This window comes from Ambystoma mexicanum, chromosome 5q (assembly GCF_040938575.1).
Source record: "Ambystoma mexicanum isolate Mex_15411 chromosome 5q, UKY_AmexF1_1, whole genome shotgun sequence".
Taxonomy (NCBI): domain Eukaryota; kingdom Metazoa; phylum Chordata; class Amphibia; order Caudata; family Ambystomatidae; genus Ambystoma; species Ambystoma mexicanum.
Genome location: NC_090933.1, coordinates 527,508,504 through 527,533,562, shown reverse-complemented (window position 1 = coordinate 527,533,562; position 25,059 = coordinate 527,508,504). Strand labels below are relative to the sequence as shown.

Genomic DNA, 25,059 nt, shown 5'->3' with positions numbered 1-25,059 from the left:
ATGAAGAGAAAGGGCTTTATGCACTACAGGTCCCTGGACAGCCAAGCAAGTGTGAGCCGGAGACTGTGCTTCAGCTCTGAAGCAGTGTATCGAGAGCCTTCGAGGAGGAGGGGAATTAGCTCAGATGGTAGAGCGCTCGCTTAGCATGCGAGAGGTAGCGGGATCGATGCCCGCATTCTCCAGCAAGACGCTTTTTCTTCATTTTCACTATTTTATTCAAAACTCACCAATCGTCTCAAATAAAGGCATGTGCTCGCTTCTGTTTTTTTTTACTATCATCCTAAAAGTCTTCCGTCCACTTTCTGCTATCCCAAAGAGTCATCCGCGCGAGGGCCGGCAACAGGCGTGATACTGTGCAACAGGCGCATTGCATGGCATTGGTGACATATTCAGGAAATTCCACTTTGATGCCACCCAGGGCTGTTAACCTTTTATTTCATTTCAATACGATGCTTCGAATAATTGGTTCAAAGTGCGCAGCCTTTGCTCTTTTATTTCGTTTTCATCGGAGCAGGTCGGAGCTGGCACAAGAGTGAGCCCTGTCTGCAGGAGCTCTGATTCCAGAAAGCATATTTTCCCTGTCTTTCTTACCACTCATCTGTGTCTCTTCGCTGACATGAGGGGTTGCTACACTCTGCAGTCTCCCGGCATTTAAAGTCTGCTACCAGCAGAGCACGTTCTGGACTTCACAGCGCCCAGCAAAGTACTAGCCTGCGCCCACCCCCTACTACCGCAAAAACCTTTTGCATGCTTTGGCAGAAGTGTCAACAAAATGCCACGAACCACCCCAGATGGGACTCGAACCCACAATCCCTGGCTTAGGAGGCCAGTGCCTTATCCATTAGGCCACTGTGGCCACTCGACAGAAAAGGGGAAAGTTCTTTCTTTTCCTCTTCTCTCACTGGAGTCACAGGTACTGGCCCACTGAAAAGGGCAAGTTGGCTCACGTCCAAAGCTGCAGTGTCCCAGCACACGCGGGCAAAAGGCACCTGCTTGCACTCGGCTGGACACTTCCGCTTTATGGGACACACGATGGAAAGTGGACTCAATTCCCAGACCTAACTCTTACCTGTTTGGTATTCTGACGCTCGATTGTAAAATATGGCCAGCTGGTAAAAATGACAAAGGGCACTCCAGCGCTGGTCCTTTGGCTGCAGGCGGCGTGTCAGCGGCCTAAAACAGCAAGAAATAGCGAGAGAAATAAAGTGAGAAGCAAGCACCTTTTCAATTGGGCTCTCGGGTCTATGGGACTGGCGTGCAGCCTCTTGATCACAAGCGCAGGTCCAGCGTGAAAGGGCGTGGGAGTGGAGTCACTCTGCTATTAATACCTGGTTGGCCAATCCTCATTGCAATGGATGGCCATCTGCAGCTTTACTTGTAGCTCCACTGAAGGTATTTTGTTTTGGGCAAAGGGGTGAGATTGTGATTTCCCCTGCGGCAGATGAAGAGAAAGGGCTTTATGCACTACAGGTCCCTGGACAGCCAAGCAAGTGTGAGCCGGAGACTGTGCTTCAGCTCTGAAGCAGTGTATCGAGAGCCTTCGAGGAGGAGGGGAATTAGCTCAGATGGTAGAGCGCTCGCTTAGCATGCGAGAGGTAGCGGGATCGATGCCCGCATTCTCCAGCAAGACGCTTTTTCTTCATTTTCACTATTTTATTCAAAACTCACCAATCGTCGCAAATAAAGTCATGTGCTCGCTTCTGTTTTTTTTACTATCATCCTAAAAGTCTTCCGTCCACTTTCTGCTATCCCAAAGAGTCATCCGCGCGAGGGCCGGCAACAGGCGTGATACTGTGCAACAGTCGCATTGCATGGCATTGGTGACATATTCAGGAAATTCCACTTTGATGCCACCCAGGGCTGTTAACCTTTTATTTCATTTCAATACGATGCTTCGAATAATTGGTTCAAAGTGCGCAGCCTTTGCTCTTTTATTTCGTTTTCATCGGAGCAGGTCGGAGCTGGCAGAAGAGTGAGCCCTGTCTGCAGGAGCTCTGATTCCAGAAAGCATATTTTCCCTGTCTTTCTTACCACTCATCTGCGTCTCTTCGCTGACATGAGGGGTTGCTACACTCTGCAGTCTCCCGGCATTTAAAGTCTGCTACCAGCAGAGCACGTTCTGGACTTCACAGCGCCCAGCAAAGTACTAGCCTGCGCCCACCCCCTACTACCGCAAAAACCTTTTGCATGCTTTGGCAGAAGTGTGAACAAAATGCCACGAACCACCCCAGATGGGACTCGAACCCACAATCCCTGGCTTAGGAGGCCAGTGCCTTATCCATTAGGCCACTGGGGCCACTCGACAGAAAAGGGGAAAGTTCTTTCTTTTCCTCTTCTCTCACTGGAGTCACAGGTACTGACCCACTGAAAAGGGCAAGTTGGCTCACGTCCAAAGCTGCAGTGTCCCAGCACACGCGGGCAAAAGGCACCTGCTTGCACTCGGCTGGACACTTCCGCTTTATGGGACACACGATGGAAAGTGGACTCAATTCCCAGACCTAACTCTTACCTGTTTGGTATTCTGACGCTCGATTGTAAAATATGGCCAGCTGGTAAAAATGACAAAGGGCACTCCAGCGCTGGTCCTTTGGCTGCAGGCGGCGTGTCAGCGGCCTAAAACAGCAAGAAATAGCGAGAGAAATAAAGTGAGAAGCAAGCACCTTTTCAATTGGGCTCTCGGGTCTATGGGACTGGCGTGCAGCCTCTTGATCACAAGCGCAGGTCCAGCGTGAAAGGGCGTGGGAGTGGAGTCACTCTGCTATTAATACCTGGTTGGCCAATCCTCATTGCAATGGATGGCCATCTGCAGCTTTACTTGTAGCTCCACTGAAGGTATTTTGTTTTGGGCAAAGGGGTGAGATTGTGATTTCCCCTGCGGCAGATGAAGAGAAAGGGCTTTATGCACTACAGGTCCCTGGACAGCCAAGCAAGTGTGAGCCGGAGACTGTGCTTCAGCTCTGAAGCAGTGTATCGAGAGCCTTCGAGGAGGAGGGGAATTAGCTCAGATGGTAGAGCGCTCGCTTAGCATGCGAGAGGTAGCGGGATCGATGCCCGCATTCTCCAGCAAGACGCTTTTTCTTCATTTTCACTATTTTATTCAAAACTCACCAATCGTCGCAAATAAAGTCATGTGCTCGCTTCTGTTTTTTTTACTATCATCCTAAAAGTCTTCCGTCCACTTTCTGCTATCCCAAAGAGTCATCCGCGCGAGGGCCGGCAACAGGCGTGATACTGTGCAACAGTCGCATTGCATGGCATTGGTGACATATTCAGGAAATTCCACTTTGATGCCACCCAGGGCTGTTAACCTTTTATTTCATTTCAATACGATGCTTCGAATAATTGGTTCAAAGTGCGCAGCCTTTGCTCTTTTATTTCGTTTTCATCGGAGCAGGTCGGAGCTGGCAGAAGAGTGAGCCCTGTCTGCAGGAGCTCTGATTCCAGAAAGCATATTTTCCCTGTCTTTCTTACCACTCATCTGCGTCTCTTCGCTGACATGAGGGGTTGCTACACTCTGCAGTCTCCCGGCATTTAAAGTCTGCTACCAGCAGAGCACGTTCTGGACTTCACAGCGCCCAGCAAAGTACTAGCCTGCGCCCACCCCCTACTACCGCAAAAACCTTTTGCATGCTTTGGCAGAAGTGTGAACAAAATGCCACGAACCACCCCAGATGGGACTCGAACCCACAATCCCTGGCTTAGGAGGCCAGTGCCTTATCCATTAGGCCACTGGGGCCACTCGACAGAAAAGGGGAAAGTTCTTTCTTTTCCTCTTCTCTCACTGGAGTCACAGGTACTGACCCACTGAAAAGGGCAAGTTGGCTCACGTCCAAAGCTGCAGTGTCCCAGCACACGCGGGCAAAAGGCACCTGCTTGCACTCGGCTGGACACTTCCGCTTTATGGGACACACGATGGAAAGTGGACTCAATTCCCAGACCTAACTCTTACCTGTTTGGTATTCTGACGCTCGATTGTAAAATATGGCCAGCTGGTAAAAATGACAAAGGGCACTCCAGCGCTGGTCCTTTGGCTGCAGGCGGCGTGTCAGCGGCCTAAAACAGCAAGAAATAGCGAGAGAAATAAAGTGAGAAGCAAGCACCTTTTCAATTGGGCTCTCGGGTCTATGGGACTGGCGTGCAGCCTCTTGATCACAAGCGCAGGTCCAGCGTGAAAGGGCGTGGGAGTGGAGTCACTCTGCTATTAATACCTGGTTGGCCAATCCTCATTGCAATGGATGGCCATCTGCAGCTTTACTTGTAGCTCCACTGAAGGTATTTTGTTTTGGGCAAAGGGGTGAGATTGTGATTTCCCCTGCGGCAGATGAAGAGAAAGGGCTTTATGCACTACAGGTCCCTGGACAGCCAAGCAAGTGTGAGCCGGAGACTGTGCTTCAGCTCTGAAGCAGTGTATCGAGAGCCTTCGAGGAGGAGGGGAATTAGCTCAGATGGTAGAGCGCTCGCTTAGCATGCGAGAGGTAGCGGGATCGATGCCCGCATTCTCCAGCAAGACGCTTTTTCTTCATTTTCACTATTTTATTCAAAACTCACCAATCGTCGCAAATAAAGTCATGTGCTCGCTTCTGTTTTTTTTACTATCATCCTAAAAGTCTTCCGTCCACTTTCTGCTATCCCAAAGAGTCATCCGCGCGAGGGCCGGCAACAGGCGTGATACTGTGCAACAGTCGCATTGCATGGCATTGGTGACATATTCAGGAAATTCCACTTTGATGCCACCCAGGGCTGTTAACCTTTTATTTCATTTCAATACGATGCTTCGAATAATTGGTTCAAAGTGCGCAGCCTTTGCTCTTTTATTTCGTTTTCATCGGAGCAGGTCGGAGCTGGCAGAAGAGTGAGCCCTGTCTGCAGGAGCTCTGATTCCAGAAAGCATATTTTCCCTGTCTTTCTTACCACTCATCTGCGTCTCTTCGCTGACATGAGGGGTTGCTACACTCTGCAGTCTCCCGGCATTTAAAGTCTGCTACCAGCAGAGCACGTTCTGGACTTCACAGCGCCCAGCAAAGTACTAGCCTGCGCCCACCCCCTACTACCGCAAAAACCTTTTGCATGCTTTGGCAGAAGTGTGAACAAAATGCCACGAACCACCCCAGATGGGACTCGAACCCACAATCCCTGGCTTAGGAGGCCAGTGCCTTATCCATTAGGCCACTGGGGCCACTCGACAGAAAAGGGGAAAGTTCTTTCTTTTCCTCTTCTCTCACTGGAGTCACAGGTACTGACCCACTGAAAAGGGCAAGTTGGCTCACGTCCAAAGCTGCAGTGTCCCAGCACACGCGGGCAAAAGGCACCTGCTTGCACTCGGCTGGACACTTCCGCTTTATGGGACACACGATGGAAAGTGGACTCAATTCCCAGACCTAACTCTTACCTGTTTGGTATTCTGACGCTCGATTGTAAAATATGGCCAGCTGGTAAAAATGACAAAGGGCACTCCAGCGCTGGTCCTTTGGCTGCAGGCGGCGTGTCAGCGGCCTAAAACAGCAAGAAATAGCGAGAGAAATAAAGTGAGAAGCAAGCACCTTTTCAATTGGGCTCTCGGGTCTATGGGACTGGCGTGCAGCCTCTTGATCACAAGCGCAGGTCCAGCGTGAAAGGGCGTGGCAGTGGAGTCACTCTGCTATTAATACCTGGTTGGCCAATCCTCGTTGCAATGGATGGCCATCTGCAGCTTTACTTGTAGCTCCACTGAAGGTATTTTGTTTTGGGCAAAGGGGTGAGATTGTGATTTCCCCTGCGGCAGATGAAGAGAAAGGGCTTTATGCACTACAGGTCCCTGGACAGCCAAGCAAGTGTGAGCCGGAGACTGTGCTTCAGCTCTGAAGCAGTGTATCGAGAGCCTTCGAGGAGGAGGGGAATTAGCTCAGATGGTAGAGCGCTCGCTTAGCATGCGAGAGGTAGCGGGATCGATGCCCGCGTTCTCCAGCAAGACGCTTTTTCTTCATTTTCACTATTTTATTCAAAACTCACCAATCGTCGCAAATAAAGTCATGTGCTCGCTTCTGTTTTTTTTACTATCATCCTAAAAGTCTTCCGTCCACTTTCTGCTATCCCAAAGAGTCATCCGCGCGAGGGCCGGCAACAGGCGTGATACTGTGCAACAGTCGCATTGCATGGCATTGGTGACATATTCAGGAAATTCCACTTTGATGCCACCCAGGGCTGTTAACCTTTTATTTCATTTCAATACGATGCTTCGAATAATTGGTTCAAAGTGCGCAGCCTTTGCTCTTTTATTTCGTTTTCATCGGAGCAGGTCGGAGCTGGCAGAAGAGTGAGCCCTGTCTGCAGGAGCTCTGATTCCAGAAAGCATATTTTCCCTGTCTTTCTTACCACTCATCTGCGTCTCTTCGCTGACATGAGGGGTTGCTACACTCTGCAGTCTCCCGGCATTTAAAGTCTGCTACCAGCAGAGCACGTTCTGGACTTCACAGCGCCCAGCAAAGTACTAGCCTGCGCCCACCCCCTACTACCGCAAAAACCTTTTGCATGCTTTGGCAGAAGTGTGAACAAAATGCCACGAACCACCCCAGATGGGACTCGAACCCACAATCCCTGGCTTAGGAGGCCAGTGCCTTATCCATTAGGCCACTGGGGCCACTCGACAGAAAAGGGGAAAGTTCTTTCTTTTCCTCTTCTCTCACTGGAGTCACAGGTACTGACCCACTGAAAAGGGCAAGTTGGCTCACGTCCAAAGCTGCAGTGTCCCAGCACACGCGGGCAAAAGGCACCTGCTTGCACTCGGCTGGACACTTCCGCTTTATGGGACACACGATGGAAAGTGGACTCAATTCCCAGACCTAACTCTTACCTGTTTGGTATTCTGACGCTCGATTGTAAAATATGGCCAGCTGGTAAAAATGACAAAGGGCACTCCAGCGCTGGTCCTTTGGCTGCAGGCGGCGTGTCAGCGGCCTAAAACAGCAAGAAATAGCGAGAGAAATAAAGTGAGAAGCAAGCACCTTTTCAATTGGGCTCTCGGGTCTATGGGACTGGCGTGCAGCCTCTTGATCACAAGCGCAGGTCCAGCGTGAAAGGGCGTGGGAGTGGAGTCACTCTGCTATTAATACCTGGTTGGCCAATCCTCATTGCAATGGATGGCCATCTGCAGCTTTACTTGTAGCTCCACTGAAGGTATTTTGTTTTGGGCAAAGGGGTGAGATTGTGATTTCCCCTGCGGCAGATGAAGAGAAAGGGCTTTATGCACTACAGGTCCCTGGACAGCCAAGCAAGTGTGAGCCGGAGACTGTGCTTCAGCTCTGAAGCAGTGTATCGAGAGCCTTCGAGGAGGAGGGGAATTAGCTCAGATGGTAGAGCGCTCGCTTAGCATGCGAGAGGTAGCGGGATCGATGCCCGCATTCTCCAGCAAGACGCTTTTTCTTCATTTTCACTATTTTATTCAAAACTCACCAATCGTCGCAAATAAAGTCATGTGCTCGCTTCTGTTTTTTTTACTATCATCCTAAAAGTCTTCCGTCCACTTTCTGCTATCCCAAAGAGTCATCCGCGCGAGGGCCGGCAACAGGCGTGATACTGTGCAACAGTCGCATTGCATGGCATTGGTGACATATTCAGGAAATTCCACTTTGATGCCACCCAGGGCTGTTAACCTTTTATTTCATTTCAATACGATGCTTCGAATAATTGGTTCAAAGTGCGCAGCCTTTGCTCTTTTATTTCGTTTTCATCGGAGCAGGTCGGAGCTGGCAGAAGAGTGAGCCCTGTCTGCAGGAGCTCTGATTCCAGAAAGCATATTTTCCCTGTCTTTCTTACCACTCATCTGCGTCTCTTCGCTGACATGAGGGGTTGCTACACTCTGCAGTCTCCCGGCATTTAAAGTCTGCTACCAGCAGAGCACGTTCTGGACTTCACAGCGCCCAGCAAAGTACTAGCCTGCGCCCACCCCCTACTACCGCAAAAACCTTTTGCATGCTTTGGCAGAAGTGTGAACAAAATGCCACGAACCACCCCAGATGGGACTCGAACCCACAATCCCTGGCTTAGGAGGCCAGTGCCTTATCCATTAGGCCACTGGGGCCACTCGACAGAAAAGGGGAAAGTTCTTTCTTTTCCTCTTCTCTCACTGGAGTCACAGGTACTGACCCACTGAAAAGGGCAAGTTGGCTCACGTCCAAAGCTGCAGTGTCCCAGCACACGCGGGCAAAAGGCACCTGCTTGCACTCGGCTGGACACTTCCGCTTTATGGGACACACGATGGAAAGTGGACTCAATTCCCAGACCTAACTCTTACCTGTTTGGTATTCTGACGCTCGATTGTAAAATATGGCCAGCTGGTAAAAATGACAAAGGGCACTCCAGCGCTGGTCCTTTGGCTGCAGGCGGCGTGTCAGCGGCCTAAAACAGCAAGAAATAGCAAGAGAAATAAAGTGAGAAGCAAGCACCTTTTCAATTGGGCTCTCGGGTCTATGGGACTGGCGTGCAGCCTCTTGATCACAAGCGCAGGTCCAGCGTGAAAGGGCGTGGGAGTGGAGTCACTCTGCTATTAATACCTGGTTGGCCAATCCTCGTTGCAATGGATGGCCATCTGCAGCTTTACTTGTAGCTCCACTGAAGGTATTTTGTTTTGGGCAAAGGGGTGAGATTGTGATTTCCCCTGCGGCAGATGAAGAGAAAGGGCTTTATGCACTACAGGTCCCTGGACAGCCAAGCAAGTGTGAGCCGGAGACTGTGCTTCAGCTCTGAAGCAGTGTATCGAGAGCCTTCGAGGAGGAGGGGAATTAGCTCAGATGGTAGAGCGCTCGCTTAGCATGCGAGAGGTAGCGGGATCGATGCCCGCATTCTCCAGCAAGACGCTTTTTCTTCATTTTCACTATTTTATTCAAAACTCACCAATCGTCTCAAATAAAGGCATGTGCTCGCTTCTGTTTTTTTTTACTATCATCCTAAAAGTCTTCCGTCCACTTTCTGCTATCCCAAAGAGTCATCCGCGCGAGGGCCGGCAACAGGCGTGATACTGTGCAACAGGCGCATTGCATGGCATTGGTGACATATTCAGGAAATTCCACTTTGATGCCACCCAGGGCTGTTAACCTTTTATTTCATTTCAATACGATGCTTCGAATAATTGGTTCAAAGTGCGCAGCCTTTGCTCTTTTATTTCGTTTTCATCGGAGCAGGTCGGAGCTGGCAGAAGAGTGAGCCCTGTCTGCAGGAGCTCTGATTCCAGAAAGCATATTTTCCCTGTCTTTCTTACCACTCATCTGCGTCTCTTCGCTGACATGAGGGGTTGCTACACTCTGCAGTCTCCCGGCATTTAAAGTCTGCTACCAGCAGAGCACGTTCTGGACTTCACAGCGCCCAGCAAAGTACTAGCCTGCGCCCACCCCCTACTACCGCAAAAACCTTTTGCATGCTTTGGCAGAAGTGTGAACAAAATGCCACGAACCACCCCAGATGGGACTCGAACCCACAATCCCTGGCTTAGGAGGCCAGTGCCTTATCCATTAGGCCACTGGGGCCACTCGACAGAAAAGGGGAAAGTTCTTTCTTTTCCTCTTCTCTCACTGGAGTCACAGGTACTGACCCACTGAAAAGGGCAAGTTGGCTCACGTCCAAAGCTGCAGTGTCCCAGCACACGCGGGCAAAAGGCACCTGCTTGCACTCGGCTGGACACTTCCGCTTTATGGGACACACGATGGAAAGTGGACTCAATTCCCAGACCTAACTCTTACCTGTTTGGTATTCTGACGCTCGATTGTAAAATATGGCCAGCTGGTAAAAATGACAAAGGGCACTCCAGCGCTGGTCCTTTGGCTGCAGGCGGCGTGTCAGCGGCCTAAAACAGCAAGAAATAGCGAGAGAAATAAAGTGAGAAGCAAGCACCTTTTCAATTGGGCTCTCGGGTCTATGGGACTGGCGTGCAGCCTCTTGATCACAAGCGCAGGTCCAGCGTGAAAGGGCGTGGGAGTGGAGTCACTCTGCTATTAATACCTGGTTGGCCAATCCTCATTGCAATGGATGGCCATCTGCAGCTTTACTTGTAGCTCCACTGAAGGTATTTTGTTTTGGGCAAAGGGGTGAGATTGTGATTTCCCCTGCGGCAGATGAAGAGAAAGGGCTTTATGCACTACAGGTCCCTGGACAGCCAAGCAAGTGTGAGCCGGAGACTGTGCTTCAGCTCTGAAGCAGTGTATCGAGAGCCTTCGAGGAGGAGGGGAATTAGCTCAGATGGTAGAGCGCTCGCTTAGCATGCGAGAGGTAGCGGGATCGATGCCCGCATTCTCCAGCAAGACGCTTTTTCTTCATTTTCACTATTTTATTCAAAACTCACCAATCGTCGCAAATAAAGTCATGTGCTCGCTTCTGTTTTTTTTACTATCATCCTAAAAGTCTTCCGTCCACTTTCTGCTATCCCAAAGAGTCATCCGCGCGAGGGCCGGCAACAGGCGTGATACTGTGCAACAGTCGCATTGCATGGCATTGGTGACATATTCAGGAAATTCCACTTTGATGCCACCCAGGGCTGTTAACCTTTTATTTCATTTCAATACGATGCTTCGAATAATTGGTTCAAAGTGCGCAGCCTTTGCTCTTTTATTTCGTTTTCATCGGAGCAGGTCGGAGCTGGCAGAAGAGTGAGCCCTGTCTGCAGGAGCTCTGATTCCAGAAAGCATATTTTCCCTGTCTTTCTTACCACTCATCTGCGTCTCTTCGCTGACATGAGGGGTTGCTACACTCTGCAGTCTCCCGGCATTTAAAGTCTGCTACCAGCAGAGCACGTTCTGGACTTCACAGCGCCCAGCAAAGTACTAGCCTGCGCCCACCCCCTACTACCGCAAAAACCTTTTGCATGCTTTGGCAGAAGTGTGAACAAAATGCCACGAACCACCCCAGATGGGACTCGAACCCACAATCCCTGGCTTAGGAGGCCAGTGCCTTATCCATTAGGCCACTGGGGCCACTCGACAGAAAAGGGGAAAGTTCTTTCTTTTCCTCTTCTCTCACTGGAGTCACAGGTACTGACCCACTGAAAAGGGCAAGTTGGCTCACGTCCAAAGCTGCAGTGTCCCAGCACACGCGGGCAAAAGGCACCTGCTTGCACTCGGCTGGACACTTCCGCTTTATGGGACACACGATGGAAAGTGGACTCAATTCCCAGACCTAACTCTTACCTGTTTGGTATTCTGACGCTCGATTGTAAAATATGGCCAGCTGGTAAAAATGACAAAGGGCACTCCAGCGCTGGTCCTTTGGCTGCAGGCGGCGTGTCAGCGGCCTAAAACAGCAAGAAATAGCGAGAGAAATAAAGTGAGAAGCAAGCACCTTTTCAATTGGGCTCTCGGGTCTATGGGACTGGCGTGCAGCCTCTTGATCACAAGCGCAGGTCCAGCGTGAAAGGGCGTGGCAGTGGAGTCACTCTGCTATTAATACCTGGTTGGCCAATCCTCGTTGCAATGGATGGCCATCTGCAGCTTTACTTGTAGCTCCACTGAAGGTATTTTGTTTTGGGCAAAGGGGTGAGATTGTGATTTCCCCTGCGGCAGATGAAGAGAAAGGGCTTTATGCACTACAGGTCCCTGGACAGCCAAGCAAGTGTGAGCCGGAGACTGTGCTTCAGCTCTGAAGCAGTGTATCGAGAGCCTTCGAGGAGGAGGGGAATTAGCTCAGATGGTAGAGCGCTCGCTTAGCATGCGAGAGGTAGCGGGATCGATGCCCGCATTCTCCAGCAAGACGCTTTTTCTTCATTTTCACTATTTTATTCAAAACTCACCAATCGTCTCAAATAAAGGCATGTGCTCGCTTCTGTTTTTTTTTACTATCATCCTAAAAGTCTTCCGTCCACTTTCTGCTATCCCAAAGAGTCATCCGCGCGAGGGCCGGCAACAGGCGTGATACTGTGCAACAGGCGCATTGCATGGCATTGGTGACATATTCAGGAAATTCCACTTTGATGCCACCCAGGGCTGTTAACCTTTTATTTCATTTCAATACGATGCTTCGAATAATTGGTTCAAAGTGCGCAGCCTTTGCTCTTTTATTTCGTTTTCATCGGAGCAGGTCGGAGCTGGCAGAAGAGTGAGCCCTGTCTGCAGGAGCTCTGATTCCAGAAAGCATATTTTCCCTGTCTTTCTTACCACTCATCTGCGTCTCTTCGCTGACATGAGGGGTTGCTACACTCTGCAGTCTCCCGGCATTTAAAGTCTGCTACCAGCAGAGCACGTTCTGGACTTCACAGCGCCCAGCAAAGTACTAGCCTGCGCCCACCCCCTACTACCGCAAAAACCTTTTGCATGCTTTGGCAGAAGTGTGAACAAAATGCCACGAACCACCCCAGATGGGACTCGAACCCACAATCCCTGGCTTAGGAGGCCAGTGCCTTATCCATTAGGCCACTGGGGCCACTCGACAGAAAAGGGGAAAGTTCTTTCTTTTCCTCTTCTCTCACTGGAGTCACAGGTACTGACCCACTGAAAAGGGCAAGTTGGCTCACGTCCAAAGCTGCAGTGTCCCAGCACACGCGGGCAAAAGGCACCTGCTTGCACTCGGCTGGACACTTCCGCTTTATGGGACACACGATGGAAAGTGGACTCAATTCCCAGACCTAACTCTTACCTGTTTGGTATTCTGACGCTCGATTGTAAAATATGGCCAGCTGGTAAAAATGACAAAGGGCACTCCAGCGCTGGTCCTTTGGCTGCAGGCGGCGTGTCAGCGGCCTAAAACAGCAAGAAATAGCGAGAGAAATAAAGTGAGAAGCAAGCACCTTTTCAATTGGGCTCTCGGGTCTATGGGACTGGCGTGCAGCCTCTTGATCACAAGCGCAGGTCCAGCGTGAAAGGGCGTGGGAGTGGAGTCACTCTGCTATTAATACCTGGTTGGCCAATCCTCATTGCAATGGATGGCCATCTGCAGCTTTACTTGTAGCTCCACTGAAGGTATTTTGTTTTGGGCAAAGGGGTGAGATTGTGATTTCCCCTGCGGCAGATGAAGAGAAAGGGCTTTATGCACTACAGGTCCCTGACAGCCAAGCAAGTGTGAGCCGGAGACTGTGCTTCAGCTCTGAAGCAGTGTATCGAGAGCCTTCGAGGAGGAGGGGAATTAGCTCAGATGGTAGAGCGCTCGCTTAGCATGCGAGAGGTAGCGGGATCGATGCCCGCGTTCTCCAGCAAGACGCTTTTTCTTCATTTTCACTATTTTATTCAAAACTCACCAATCGTCGCAAATAAAGTCATGTGCTCGCTTCTGTTTTTTTTACTATCATCCTAAAAGTCTTCCGTCCACTTTCTGCTATCCCAAAGAGTCATCCGCGCGAGGGCCGGCAACAGGCGTGATACTGTGCAACAGTCGCATTGCATGGCATTGGTGACATATTCAGGAAATTCCACTTTGATGCCACCCAGGGCTGTTAACCTTTTATTTCATTTCAATACGATGCTTCGAATAATTGGTTCAAAGTGCGCAGCCTTTGCTCTTTTATTTCGTTTTCATCGGAGCAGGTCGGAGCTGGCAGAAGAGTGAGCCCTGTCTGCAGGAGCTCTGATTCCAGAAAGCATATTTTCCCTGTCTTTCTTACCACTCATCTGCGTCTCTTCGCTGACATGAGGGGTTGCTACACTCTGCAGTCTCCCGGCATTTAAAGTCTGCTACCAGCAGAGCACGTTCTGGACTTCACAGCGCCCAGCAAAGTACTAGCCTGCGCCCACCCCCTAGTACCGCAAAAACCTTTTGCATGCTTTGGCAGAAGTGTGAACAAAATGCCACGAACCACCCCAGATGGGACTCGAACCCACAATCCCTGGCTTAGGAGGCCAGTGCCTTATCCATTAGGCCACTGGGGCCACTCGACAGAAAAGGGGAAAGTTCTTTCTTTTCCTCTTCTCTCACTGGAGTCACAGGTACTGACCCACTGAAAAGGGCAAGTTGGCTCACGTCCAAAGCTGCAGTGTCCCAGCACACGCGGGCAAAAGGCACCTGCTTGCACTCGGCTGGACACTTCCGCTTTATGGGACACACGATGGAAAGTGGACTCAATTCCCAGACCTAACTCTTACCTGTTTGGTATTCTGACGCTCGATTGTAAAATATGGCCAGCTGGTAAAAATGACAAAGGGCACTCCAGCGCTGGTCCTTTGGCTGCAGGCGGCGTGTCAGCGGCCTAAAACAGCAAGAAATAGCGAGAGAAATAAAGTGAGAAGCAAGCACCTTTTCAATTGGGCTCTCGGGTCTATGGGACTGGCGTGCAGCCTCTTGATCACAAGCGCAGGTCCAGCGTGAAAGGGCGTGGGAGTGGAGTCACTCTGCTATTAATACCTGGTTGGCCAATCCTCATTGCAATGGATGGCCATCTGCAGCTTTACTTGTAGCTCCACTGAAGGTATTTTGTTTTGGGCAAAGGGGTGAGATTGTGATTTCCCCTGCGGCAGATGAAGAGAAAGGGCTTTATGCACTACAGGTCCCTGGACAGCCAAGCAAGTGTGAGCCGGAGCCTGTGCTTCAGCTCTGAAGCAGTGTATCGAGAGCCTTCGAGGAGGAGGGGAATTAGCTCAGATGGTAGAGCGCTCGCTTAGCATGCGAGAGGTAGCGGGATCGATGCCCGCATTCTCCAGCAAGACGCTTTTTCTTCATTTTCACTATTTTATTCAAAACTCACCAATCGTCGCAAATAAAGTCATGTGCTCGCTTCTGTTTTTTTTACTATCATCCTAAAAGTCTTCCGTCCACTTTCTGCTATCCCAAAGAGTCATCCGCGCGAGGGCCGGCAACAGGCGTGATACTGTGCAACAGTCGCATTGCATGGCATTGGTGACATATTCAGGAAATTCCACTTTGATGCCACCCAGGGCTGTTAACCTTTTATTTCATTTCAATACGATGCTTCGAATAATTGGTTCAAAGTGCGCAGCCTTTGCTCTTTTATTTCGTTTTCATCGGAGCAGGTCGGAGCTGGCAGAAGAGTGAGCCCTGTCTGCAGGAGCTCTGATTCCAGAAAGCATATTTTCCCTGTCTTTCTTACCACTCATCTGCGTCTCTTCGCTGACATGAGGGGTTGCTACACTCTGCAGTCTCCCGGCATTTAAAGTCTGCTACCAGCAGAGCACGTTCTGGACTTCACAGCGCCCAGCAAAGTACTAGCCTGCGCCCACCCCCTACTACCGCAAAAACCTTTTGCATGCTTTGGCAGAAGTGTGAACAAAATGCCACGAACCACCCCAGATGGGACTCGAACCCACAATCCCTGGCTTAGGAGGCCAGTGCCTTATCCATTAGGCCACTGGGGCCACTCGACAGAAAAGGGGAAAGTTCTTTCTTTTCCTCTTCTCTCACTGGAGTCACAGGTACTGACCCACTGAAAAGGGCAAGTTGGCTCACGTCCAAAGCTGCAGTGTCCCAGCACACGCGGGCAAAAGGCACCTGCTTGCACTCGGCTGGACACTTCCGCTTTATGGGACACACGATGGAAAGTGGACTCAATTCCCAGACCTAACTCTTACCTGTTTGGTATTCTGACGCTCGATTGTAAAATATGGCCAGCTGGTAAAAATGACAAAGGGCACTCCAGCGCTGGTCCTTTGGCTGCAGGCGGCGTGTCAGCGGCCTAAAACAGCAAGAAATAGCAAGAGAAATAAAGTGAGAAGCAAGCACCTTTTCAATTGGGCTCTCGGGTCTATGGGACTGGCGTGCAGCCTCTTGATCACAAGCGCAGGTCCAGCGTGAAAGGGCGTGGGAGTGGAGTCACTCTGCTATTAATACCTGGTTGGCCAATCCTCGTTGCAATGGATGGCCATCTGCAGCTTTACTTGTAGCTCCACTGAAGGTATTTTGTTTTGGGCAAAGGGGTGAGATTGTGATTTCCCCTGCGGCAGATGAAGAGAAAGGGCTTTATGCACTACAGGTCCCTGGACAGCCAAGCAAGTGTGAGCCGGAGACTGTGCTTCAGCTCTGAAGCAGTGTATCGAGAGCCTTCGAGGAGGAGGGGAATTAGCTCAGATGGTAGAGCGCTCGCTTAGCATGCGAGAGGTAGCGGGATCGATGCCCGCATTCTCCAGCAAGACGCTTTTTCTTCATTTTCACTATTTTATTCAAAACTCACCAATCGTCTCAAATAAAGGCATGTGCTCGCTTCTGTTTTTTTTTACTATCATCCTAAAAGTCTTCCGTCCACTTTCTGCTATCCCAAAGAGTCATCCGCGCGAGGGCCGGCAACAGGCGTGATACTGTGCAACAGGCGCATTGCATGGCATTGGTGACATATTCAGGAAATTCCACTTTGATGCCACCCAGGGCTGTTAACCTTTTATTTCATTTCAATACGATGCTTCGAATAATTGGTTCAAAGTGCGCAGCCTTTGCTCTTTTATTTCGTTTTCATCGGAGCAGGTCGGAGCTGGCAGAAGAGTGAGCCCTGTCTGCAGGAGCTCTGATTCCAGAAAGCATATTTTCCCTGTCTTTCTTACCACTCATCTGCGTCTCTTCGCTGACATGAGGGGTTGCTACACTCTGCAGTCTCCCGGCATTTAAAGTCTGCTACCAGCAGAGCACGTTCTGGACTTCACAGCGCCCAGCAAAGTACTAGCCTGCGCCCACCCCCTACTACCGCAAAAACCTTTTGCATGCTTTGGCAGAAGTGTGAACAAAATGCCACGAACCACCCCAGATGGGACTCGAACCCACAATCCCTGGCTTAGGAGGCCAGTGCCTTATCCATTAGGCCACTGGGGCCACTCGACAGAAAAGGGGAAAGTTCTTTCTTTTCCTCTTCTCTCACTGGAGTCACAGGTACTGACCCACTGAAAAGGGCAAGTTGGCTCACGTCCAAAGCTGCAGTGTCCCAGCACACGCGGGCAAAAGGCACCTGCTTGCACTCGGCTGGACACTTCCGCTTTATGGGACACACGATGGAAAGTGGACTCAATTCCCAGACCTAACTCTTACCTGTTTGGTATTCTGACGCTCGATTGTAAAATATGGCCAGCTGGTAAAAATGACAAAGGGCACTCCAGCGCTGGTCCTTTGGCTGCAGGCGGCGTGTCAGCGGCCTAAAACAGCAAGAAATAGCGAGAGAAATAAAGTGAGAAGCAAGCACCTTTTCAATTGGGCTCTCGGGTCTATGGGACTGGCGTGCAGCCTCTTGATCACAAGCGCAGGTCCAGCGTGAAAGGGCGTGGGAGTGGAGTCACTCTGCTATTAATACCTGGTTGGCCAATCCTCATTGCAATGGATGGCCATCTGCAGCTTTACTTGTAGCTCCACTGAAGGTATTTTGTTTTGGGCAAAGGGGTGAGATTGTGATTTCCCCTGCGGCAGATGAAGAGAAAGGGCTTTATGCACTACAGGTCCCTGGACAGCCAAGCAAGTGTGAGCCGGAGACTGTGCTTCAGCTCTGAAGCAGTGTATCGAGAGCCTTCGAGGAGGAGGGGAATTAGCTCAGATGGTAGAGCGCTCGCTTAGCATGCGAGAGGTAGCGGGATCGATGCCCGCATTCTCCAGCAAGACGCTTTTTCTTCATTTTCACTATTTTATTCAAAACTCACCAATCGTCGCAAATAAAGTCATGTGCTCGCTTCTGTTTTTTTTACTATCATCCTAAAAGTCTTCCGTCCACTTTCTGCTATCCCAAAGAGTCATCCGCGCGAGGGCCGGCAACAGGCGTGATACTGTGCAACAGTCGCATTGCATGGCATTGGTGACATATTCAGGAAATTCCACTTTGATGCCACCCAGGGCTGTTAACCTTTTATTTCATTTCAATACGATGCTTCGAATAATTGGTTCAAAGTGCGCAGCCTTTGCTCTTTTATTTCGTTTTCATCGGAGCAGGTCGGAGCTGGCAGAAGAGTGAGCCCTGTCTGCAGGAGCTCTGATTCCAGAAAGCATATTTTCCCTGTCTTTCTTACCACTCATCTGCGTCTCTTCGCTGACATGAGGGGTTGCTACACTCTGCAGTCTCCCGGCATTTAAAGTCTGCTACCAGCAGAGCACGTTCTGGACTTCACAGCGCCCAGCAAAGTACTAGCCTGCGCCCACCCCCTACTACCGCAAAAACCTTTTGCATGCTTTGGCAGAAGTGTGAACAAAATGCCACGAACCACCCCAGATGGGACTCGAACCCACAATCCCTGGCTTAGGAGGCCAGTGCCTTATCCATTAGGCCACTGGGGCCAATCGACAGAAAAGGGGAAAGTTCTTTCTTTTCCTCTTCTCTCACTGGAGTCACAGGTACTGACCCACTGAAAAGGGCAAGTTGGCTCACGTCCAAAGCTGCAGTGTCCCAGCACACGCGGGCAAAAGGCACCTGCTTGCACTCGGCTGGACACTTCCGCTTTATGGGACACACGATGGAAAGTGGACTCAATTCCCAGACCTAACTCTTACCTGTTTGGTATTCTGACGCTCGATTGTAAAATATGGCCAGCTGGTAAAAATGACAAAGGGCACTCCAGCGCTGGTCCTTTGGCTGCAGGCGGCGTGTCAGCGGCCTAAAACAGCAAGAAATAGCGAGAGAAATAAAGTGAGAAGCAAGCACCTTTTCAATTGGGCTCTCGGGTCTATGGGACTGGCGTGCAGCCTCTTGATCACAAGCGCAGGTCCAGCGTGAAAGGGCGTGGCAGTGGAGTCACTCTGCTATTAATACCTGGTTGGCCAATCCTCGTTGCAATGGATGGCCATCTGCAGCTTTACTTGTAGCTCCACTGAAGGTATTTTGTTTTGGGCAAAGGGGTGAGATTGTGATTTCCCCTGCGGCAGATGAAGAGAAAGGGCTTTATGCACTACAGGTCCCTGGACAGCCAAGCAAGTGTGAGCCGGAGACTGTGCTTCAGCTCTGAAGCAGTGTATCGAGAGCCTTCGAGGAGGAGGGGAATTAGCTCAGATGGTAGAGCGCTCGCTTAGCATGCGAGAGGTAGCGGGATCGATGCCCGCATTCTCCAGCAAGACGCTTTTTCTTCATTTTCACTATTTTATTCAAAACTCACCAATCGTCTCAAATAAAGGCATGTGCTCGCTTCTGTTTTTTTTTACTATCATCCTAAAAGTCTTCCGTCCACTTTCTGCTATCCCAAAGAGTCATCCGCGCGAGGGCCGGCAACAGGCGTGATACTGTGCAACAGGCGCATTGCATGGCATTGGTGACATATTCAGGAAATTCCACTTTGATGCCACCCAGGGCTGTTAACCTTTTATTTCATTTCAATACGATGCTTCGAATAATTGGTTCAAAGTGCGCAGCCTTTGCTCTTTTATTTCGTTTTCATCGGAGCAGGTCGGAGCTGGCAGAAGAGTGAGCCCTGTCTGCAGGAGCTCTGATTCCAGAAAGCATATTTTCCCTGTCTTTCTTACCACTCATCTGCGTCTCTTCGCTGACATGAGGGGTTGCTACACTCTGCAGTCTCCCGGCATTTAAAGTCTGCTACCAGCAGAGCACGTTCTGGACTTCACAGCGCCCAGCAAAGTACTAGCCTGCGCCCACCCCCTACTACCGCAAAAACCTTTTGCATGCTTTGGCAGAAGTGTGAACAAAATGCCACGAACCACCCCAGATGGGACTCGAACCCACAATCCCTGGCTTAGGAGGCCAGTGCCTTATCCATTAGGCCACTGGGGCCACTCGACAGAAAAGGGGAAAGTTCTTTCTTTTCCTCTTCTCTCACTGGAGTCACAGGTACTGACCCACTGAAAAGGGCAAGTTGGCTCACGTCCAAAGCTGCAGTGTCCCAGCACACGCGGGCAAAAGGCACCTGCTTGCACTCGGCTGGACACTTCCGCTTTATGGGACACACGATGGAAAGTGGACTCAATTCCCAGACCTAACTCTTACCTGTTTGGTATTCTGACGCTCGATTGTAAAATATGGCCAGCTGGTAAAAATGACAAAGGGCACTCCAGCGCTGGTCCTTTGGCTGCAGGCGGCGTGTCAGCGGCCTAAAACAGCAAGAAATAGCGAGAGAAATAAAGTGAGAAGCAAGCACCTTTTCAATTGGGCTCTCGGGTCTATGGGACTGGCGTGCAGCCTCTTGATCACAAGCGCAGGTCCAGCGTGAAAGGGCGTGGGAGTGGAGTCACTCTGCTATTAATACCTGGTTGGCCAATCCTCATTGCAATGGATGGCCATCTGCAGCTTTACTTGTAGCTCCACTGAAGGTATTTTGTTTTGGGCAAAGGGGTGAGATTGTGATTTCCCCTGCGGCAGATGAAGAGAAAGGGCTTTATGCACTACAGGTCCCTGACAGCCAAGCAAGTGTGAGCCGGAGACTGTGCTTCAGCTCTGAAGCAGTGTATCGAGAGCCTTCGAGGAGGAGGGGAATTAGCTCAGATGGTAGAGCGCTCGCTTAGCATGCAGAGGTAGCGGGATCGATGCCCGCATTCTCCAGCAAGACGCTTTTTCTTCATTTTCACTATTTTATTCAAAACTCACCAATCGTCGCAAATAAAGTCATGTGCTCGCTTCTGTTTTTTTTACTATCATCCTAAAAGTCTTCCGTCCACTTTCTGCTATCCCAAAGAGTCATCCGCGCGAGGGCCGGCAACAGGCGTGATACTGTGCAACAGTCGCATTGCATGGCATTGGTGACATATTCAGGAAATTCCACTTTGATGCCACCCAGGGCTGTTAACCTTTTATTTCATTTCAATACGATGCTTCGAATAATTGGTTCAAAGTGCGCAGCCTTTGCTCTTTTATTTCGTTTTCATCGGAGCAGGTCGGAGCTGGCAGAAGAGTGAGCCCTGTCTGCAGGAGCTCTGATTCCAGAAAGCATATTTTCCCTGTCTTTCTTACCACTCATCTGCGTCTCTTCGCTGACATGAGGGGTTGCTACACTCTGCAGTCTCCCGGCATTTAAAGTCTGCTACCAGCAGAGCACGTTCTGGACTTCACAGCGCCCAGCAAAGTACTAGCCTGCGCCCACCCCCTACTACCGCAAAAACCTTTTGCATGCTTTGGCAGAAGTGTGAACAAAATGCCACGAACCACCCCAGATGGGACTCGAACCCACAATCCCTGGCTTAGGAGGCCAGTGCCTTATCCATTAGGCCACTGGGGCCACTCGACAGAAAAGGGGAAAGTTCTTTCTTTTCCTCTTCTCTCACTGGAGTCACAGGTACTGACCCACTGAAAAGGGCAAGTTGGCTCACGTCCAAAGCTGCAGTGTCCCAGCACACGCGGGCAAAAGGCACCTGCTTGCACTCGGCTGGACACTTCCGCTTTATGGGACACACGATGGAAAGTGGACTCAATTCCCAGACCTAACTCTTACCTGTTTGGTATTCTGACGCTCGATTGTAAAATATGGCCAGCTGGTAAAAATGACAAAGGGCACTCCAGCGCTGGTCCTTTGGCTGCAGGCGGCGTGTCAGCGGCCTAAAACAGCAAGAAATAGCGAGAGAAATAAAGTGAGAAGCAAGCACCTTTTCAATTGGGCTCTCGGGTCTATGGGACTGGCGTGCAGCCTCTTGATCACAAGCGCAGGTCCAGCGTGAAAGGGCGTGGGAGTGGAGTCACTCTGCTATTAATACCTGGTTGGCCAATCCTCATTGCAATGGATGGCCATCTGCAGCTTTACTTGTAGCTCCACTGAAGGTATTTTGTTTTGGGCAAAGGGGTGAGATTGTGATTTCCCCTGCGGCAGATGAAGAGAAAGGGCTTTATGCACTACAGGTCCCTGACAGCCAAGCAAGTGTGAGCCGGAGACTGTGCTTCAGCTCTGAAGCAGTGTATCGAGAGCCTTCGAGGAGGAGGGGAATTAGCTCAGATGGTAGAGCGCTCGCTTAGCATGCGAGAGGTAGCGGGATCGATGCCCGCATTCTCCAGCAAGACGCTTTTTCTTCATTTTCACTATTTTATTCAAAACTCACCAATCGTCGCAAATAAAGTCATGTGCTCGCTTCTGTTTTTTTTACTATCATCCTAAAAGTCTTCCGTCCACTTTCTGCTATCCCAAAGAGTCATCCGCGCGAGGGCCGGCAACAGGCGTGATACTGTGCAACAGTCGCATTGCATGGCATTGGTGACATATTCAGGAAATTCCACTTTGATGCCACCCAGGGCTGTTAACCTTTTATTTCATTTCAATACGATGCTTCGAATAATTGGTTCAAAGTGCGCAGCCTTTGCTCTTTTATTTCGTTTTCATCGGAGCAGGTCGGAGCTGGCAGAAGAGTGAGCCCTGTCTGCAGGAGCTCTGATTCCAGAAAGCATATTTTCCCTGTCTTTCTTACCACTCATCTGCGTCTCTTCGCTGACATGAGGGGTTGCTACACTCTGCAGTCTCCCGGCATTTAAAGTCTGCTACCAGCAGAGCACGTTCTGGACTTCACAGCGCCCAGCAAAGTACTAGCCTGCGCCCACCCCCTACTACCGCAAAAACCTTTTGCATGCTTTGGCAGAAGTGTGAACAAAATGCCACGAACCACCCCAGATGGGACTCGAACCCACAATCCCTGGCTTAGGAGGCCAGTGCCTTATCCATTAGGTCACTGGGGCCACTCGACAGAAAAGGGGAAAGTTCTTTCTTTTCCTCTTCTCTCACTGGAGTCACAGGTACTGACCCACTGAAAAGGGCAAGTTGGCTCACGTCCAAAGCTGCAGTGTCCCAGCACACGCGGGCAAAAGGCACCTGCTTGCACTCGGCTGGACACTTCCGCTTTATGGGACACACGATGGAAAGTGGACTCAATTCCCAGACCTAACTCTTACCTGTTTGGTATTCTGACGCTCGATTGTAAAATATGGCCAGCTGGTAAAAATGACAAAGGGCACTCCAGCGCTGGTCCTTTGGCTGCAGGCGGCGTGTCAGCGGCCTAAAACAGCAAGAAATAGCGAGAGAAATAAAGTGAGAAGCAAGCACCTTTTCAATTGGGCTCTCGGGTCTATGGGACTGGCGTGCAGCCTCTTGATCACAAGCGCAGGTCCAGCGTGAAAGGGCGTGGCAGTGGAGTCACTCTGCTATTAATACCTGGTTGGCCAATCCTCGTTGCAATGGATGGCCATCTGCAGCTTTACTTGTAGCTCCACTGAAGGTATTTTGTTTTGGGCAAAGGGGTGAGATTGTGATTTCCCCTGCGGCAGATGAAGAGAAAGGGCTTTATGCACTACAGGTCCCTGGACAGCCAAGCAAGTGTGAGCCGGAGACTGTGCTTCAGCTCTGAAGCAGTGTATCGAGAGCCTTCGAGGAGGAGGGGAATTAGCTCAGATGGTAGAGCGCTAGCTTAGCATGCGAGAGGTAGCGGGATCGATGCCCGCATTCTCCAGCAAGACGCTTTTTCTTCATTTTCACTATTTTATTCAAAACTCACCAATCGTCGCAAATAAAGTCATGTGCTCGCTTCTGTTTTTTTTACTATCATCCTAAAAGTCTTCCGTCCACTTTCTGCTATCCCAAAGAGTCATCCGCGCGAGGGCCGGCAACAGGCGTGATACTGTGCAACAGTCGCATTGCATGGCATTGGTGACATATTCAGGAAATTCCACTTTGATGCCACCCAGGGCTGTTAACCTTTTATTTCATTTCAATACGATGCTTCGAATAATTGGTTCAAAGTGCGCAGCCTTTGCTCTTTTATTTCGTTTTCATCGGAGCAGGTCGGAGCTGGCAGAAGAGTGAGCCCTGTCTGCAGGAGCTCTGATTCCAGAAAGCATATTTTCCCTGTCTTTCTTACCACTCATCTGCGTCTCTTCGCTGACATGAGGGGTTGCTACACTCTGCAGTCTCCCGGCATTTAAAGTCTGCTACCAGCAGAGCACGTTCTGGACTTCACAGCGCCCAGCAAAGTACTAGCCTGCGCCCACCCCCTACTACCGCAAAAACCTTTTGCATGCTTTGGCAGAAGTGTGAACAAAATGCCACGAACCACCCCAGATGGGACTCGAACCCACAATCCCTGGCTTAGGAGGCCAGTGCCTTATCCATTAGGCCACTGGGGCCACTCGACAGAAAAGGGGAAAGTTCTTTCTTTTCCTCTTCTCTCACTGGAGTCACAGGTACTGACCCACTGAAAAGGGCAAGTTGGCTCACGTCCAAAGCTGCAGTGTCCCAGCACACGCGGGCAAAAGGCACCTGCTTGCACTCGGCTGGACACTTCCGCTTTATGGGACACACGATGGAAAGTGGACTCAATTCCCAGACCTAACTCTTACCTGTTTGGTATTCTGACGCTCGATTGTAAAATATGGCCAGCTGGTAAAAATGACAAAGGGCACTCCAGCGCTGGTCCTTTGGCTGCAGGCGGCGTGTCAGCGGCCTAAAACAGCAAGAAATAGCGAGAGAAATAAAGTGAGAAGCAAGCACCTTTTCAATTGGGCTCTCGGGTCTATGGGACTGGCGTGCAGCCTCTTGATCACAAGCGCAGGTCCAGCGTGAAAGGGCGTGGCAGTGGAGTCACTCTGCTATTAATACCTGGTTGGCCAATCCTCGTTGCAATGGATGGCCATCTGCAGCTTTACTTGTAGCTCCACTGAAGGTATTTTGTTTTGGGCAAAGGGGTGAGATTGTGATTTCCCCTGCGGCAGATGAAGAGAAAGGGCTTTATGCACTACAGGTCCCTGGACAGCCAAGCAAGTGTGAGCCGGAGACTGTGCTTCAGCTCTGAAGCAGTGTATCGAGAGCCTTCGAGGAGGAGGGGAATTAGCTCAGATGGTAGAGCGCTCGCTTAGCATGCGAGAGGTAGCGGGATCGATGCCCGCATTCTCCAGCAAGACGCTTTTTCTTCATTTTCACTATTTTATTCAAAACTCACCAATCGTCTCAAATAAAGGCATGTGCTCGCTTCTGTTTTTTTTTACTATCATCCTAAAAGTCTTCCGTCCACTTTCTGCTATCCCAAAGAGTCATCCGCGCGAGGGCCGGCAACAGGCGTGATACTGTGCAACAGGCGCATTGCATGGCATTGGTGACATATTCAGGAAATTCCACTTTGATGCCACCCAGGGCTGTTAACCTTTTATTTCATTTCAATACGATGCTTCGAATAATTGGTTCAAAGTGCGCAGCCTTTGCTCTTTTATTTCGTTTTCATCGGAGCAGGTCGGAGCTGGCACAAGAGTGAGCCCTGTCTGCAGGAGCTCTGATTCCAGAAAGCATATTTTCC

At 50.4% G+C, this 25,059-nt stretch overlaps 31 non-coding genes across 31 annotated transcripts; 14 read left to right on the top strand and 17 right to left on the bottom strand.

Moving 5' to 3' along the window:
* Nucleotides 1-109: 109 nt before the first annotated feature.
* Nucleotides 110-182, top strand: TRNAA-AGC (transfer RNA alanine (anticodon AGC)). Its single transcript has one exon. It is a non-coding gene; the product is annotated as a tRNA-Ala (tRNA).
* Nucleotides 183-773: 591 nt separating this feature from the next.
* On the bottom strand, nt 774-856 carry TRNAR-CCU (transfer RNA arginine (anticodon CCU)). Its single transcript has one exon. It is a non-coding gene; the product is annotated as a tRNA-Arg (tRNA).
* A 694-nt stretch (nt 857-1,550) lies between these two features.
* Nucleotides 1,551-1,623, top strand: TRNAA-AGC (transfer RNA alanine (anticodon AGC)). Its single transcript has one exon. It is a non-coding gene; the product is annotated as a tRNA-Ala (tRNA).
* Nucleotides 1,624-2,223: 600 nt separating this feature from the next.
* Nucleotides 2,224-2,296, bottom strand: TRNAR-CCU (transfer RNA arginine (anticodon CCU)). Its single transcript has one exon. It is a non-coding gene; the product is annotated as a tRNA-Arg (tRNA).
* A 694-nt stretch (nt 2,297-2,990) lies between these two features.
* TRNAA-AGC (transfer RNA alanine (anticodon AGC)) lies at nt 2,991-3,063 on the top strand. The gene has a single exon. It is a non-coding gene; the product is annotated as a tRNA-Ala (tRNA).
* Nucleotides 3,064-3,663: 600 nt separating this feature from the next.
* On the bottom strand, nt 3,664-3,736 carry TRNAR-CCU (transfer RNA arginine (anticodon CCU)). The gene has a single exon. It is a non-coding gene; the product is annotated as a tRNA-Arg (tRNA).
* A 694-nt stretch (nt 3,737-4,430) lies between these two features.
* TRNAA-AGC (transfer RNA alanine (anticodon AGC)) lies at nt 4,431-4,503 on the top strand. Its single transcript has one exon. It is a non-coding gene; the product is annotated as a tRNA-Ala (tRNA).
* A 600-nt stretch (nt 4,504-5,103) lies between these two features.
* Nucleotides 5,104-5,176, bottom strand: TRNAR-CCU (transfer RNA arginine (anticodon CCU)). The gene has a single exon. It is a non-coding gene; the product is annotated as a tRNA-Arg (tRNA).
* A 1,367-nt stretch (nt 5,177-6,543) lies between these two features.
* On the bottom strand, nt 6,544-6,616 carry TRNAR-CCU (transfer RNA arginine (anticodon CCU)). Its single transcript has one exon. It is a non-coding gene; the product is annotated as a tRNA-Arg (tRNA).
* Nucleotides 6,617-7,310: 694 nt separating this feature from the next.
* Nucleotides 7,311-7,383, top strand: TRNAA-AGC (transfer RNA alanine (anticodon AGC)). Its single transcript has one exon. It is a non-coding gene; the product is annotated as a tRNA-Ala (tRNA).
* Nucleotides 7,384-7,983: 600 nt separating this feature from the next.
* On the bottom strand, nt 7,984-8,056 carry TRNAR-CCU (transfer RNA arginine (anticodon CCU)). Its single transcript has one exon. It is a non-coding gene; the product is annotated as a tRNA-Arg (tRNA).
* Nucleotides 8,057-8,750: 694 nt separating this feature from the next.
* Nucleotides 8,751-8,823, top strand: TRNAA-AGC (transfer RNA alanine (anticodon AGC)). The gene has a single exon. It is a non-coding gene; the product is annotated as a tRNA-Ala (tRNA).
* Nucleotides 8,824-9,424: 601 nt separating this feature from the next.
* On the bottom strand, nt 9,425-9,497 carry TRNAR-CCU (transfer RNA arginine (anticodon CCU)). Its single transcript has one exon. It is a non-coding gene; the product is annotated as a tRNA-Arg (tRNA).
* Nucleotides 9,498-10,191: 694 nt separating this feature from the next.
* Nucleotides 10,192-10,264, top strand: TRNAA-AGC (transfer RNA alanine (anticodon AGC)). Its single transcript has one exon. It is a non-coding gene; the product is annotated as a tRNA-Ala (tRNA).
* A 600-nt stretch (nt 10,265-10,864) lies between these two features.
* Nucleotides 10,865-10,937, bottom strand: TRNAR-CCU (transfer RNA arginine (anticodon CCU)). The gene has a single exon. It is a non-coding gene; the product is annotated as a tRNA-Arg (tRNA).
* Nucleotides 10,938-11,631: 694 nt separating this feature from the next.
* TRNAA-AGC (transfer RNA alanine (anticodon AGC)) lies at nt 11,632-11,704 on the top strand. The gene has a single exon. It is a non-coding gene; the product is annotated as a tRNA-Ala (tRNA).
* A 601-nt stretch (nt 11,705-12,305) lies between these two features.
* On the bottom strand, nt 12,306-12,378 carry TRNAR-CCU (transfer RNA arginine (anticodon CCU)). The gene has a single exon. It is a non-coding gene; the product is annotated as a tRNA-Arg (tRNA).
* Nucleotides 12,379-13,744: 1,366 nt separating this feature from the next.
* TRNAR-CCU (transfer RNA arginine (anticodon CCU)) lies at nt 13,745-13,817 on the bottom strand. Its single transcript has one exon. It is a non-coding gene; the product is annotated as a tRNA-Arg (tRNA).
* Nucleotides 13,818-14,511: 694 nt separating this feature from the next.
* TRNAA-AGC (transfer RNA alanine (anticodon AGC)) lies at nt 14,512-14,584 on the top strand. Its single transcript has one exon. It is a non-coding gene; the product is annotated as a tRNA-Ala (tRNA).
* A 600-nt stretch (nt 14,585-15,184) lies between these two features.
* TRNAR-CCU (transfer RNA arginine (anticodon CCU)) lies at nt 15,185-15,257 on the bottom strand. Its single transcript has one exon. It is a non-coding gene; the product is annotated as a tRNA-Arg (tRNA).
* Nucleotides 15,258-15,951: 694 nt separating this feature from the next.
* On the top strand, nt 15,952-16,024 carry TRNAA-AGC (transfer RNA alanine (anticodon AGC)). Its single transcript has one exon. It is a non-coding gene; the product is annotated as a tRNA-Ala (tRNA).
* A 601-nt stretch (nt 16,025-16,625) lies between these two features.
* TRNAR-CCU (transfer RNA arginine (anticodon CCU)) lies at nt 16,626-16,698 on the bottom strand. Its single transcript has one exon. It is a non-coding gene; the product is annotated as a tRNA-Arg (tRNA).
* A 694-nt stretch (nt 16,699-17,392) lies between these two features.
* TRNAA-AGC (transfer RNA alanine (anticodon AGC)) lies at nt 17,393-17,465 on the top strand. The gene has a single exon. It is a non-coding gene; the product is annotated as a tRNA-Ala (tRNA).
* A 600-nt stretch (nt 17,466-18,065) lies between these two features.
* Nucleotides 18,066-18,138, bottom strand: TRNAR-CCU (transfer RNA arginine (anticodon CCU)). The gene has a single exon. It is a non-coding gene; the product is annotated as a tRNA-Arg (tRNA).
* A 694-nt stretch (nt 18,139-18,832) lies between these two features.
* On the top strand, nt 18,833-18,905 carry TRNAA-AGC (transfer RNA alanine (anticodon AGC)). Its single transcript has one exon. It is a non-coding gene; the product is annotated as a tRNA-Ala (tRNA).
* Nucleotides 18,906-19,506: 601 nt separating this feature from the next.
* TRNAR-CCU (transfer RNA arginine (anticodon CCU)) lies at nt 19,507-19,579 on the bottom strand. The gene has a single exon. It is a non-coding gene; the product is annotated as a tRNA-Arg (tRNA).
* Nucleotides 19,580-20,944: 1,365 nt separating this feature from the next.
* TRNAR-CCU (transfer RNA arginine (anticodon CCU)) lies at nt 20,945-21,017 on the bottom strand. Its single transcript has one exon. It is a non-coding gene; the product is annotated as a tRNA-Arg (tRNA).
* A 693-nt stretch (nt 21,018-21,710) lies between these two features.
* On the top strand, nt 21,711-21,783 carry TRNAA-AGC (transfer RNA alanine (anticodon AGC)). The gene has a single exon. It is a non-coding gene; the product is annotated as a tRNA-Ala (tRNA).
* Nucleotides 21,784-22,383: 600 nt separating this feature from the next.
* Nucleotides 22,384-22,456, bottom strand: TRNAR-CCU (transfer RNA arginine (anticodon CCU)). The gene has a single exon. It is a non-coding gene; the product is annotated as a tRNA-Arg (tRNA).
* Nucleotides 22,457-23,823: 1,367 nt separating this feature from the next.
* Nucleotides 23,824-23,896, bottom strand: TRNAR-CCU (transfer RNA arginine (anticodon CCU)). Its single transcript has one exon. It is a non-coding gene; the product is annotated as a tRNA-Arg (tRNA).
* A 694-nt stretch (nt 23,897-24,590) lies between these two features.
* TRNAA-AGC (transfer RNA alanine (anticodon AGC)) lies at nt 24,591-24,663 on the top strand. Its single transcript has one exon. It is a non-coding gene; the product is annotated as a tRNA-Ala (tRNA).
* Nucleotides 24,664-25,059: the final 396 nt, after the last annotated feature.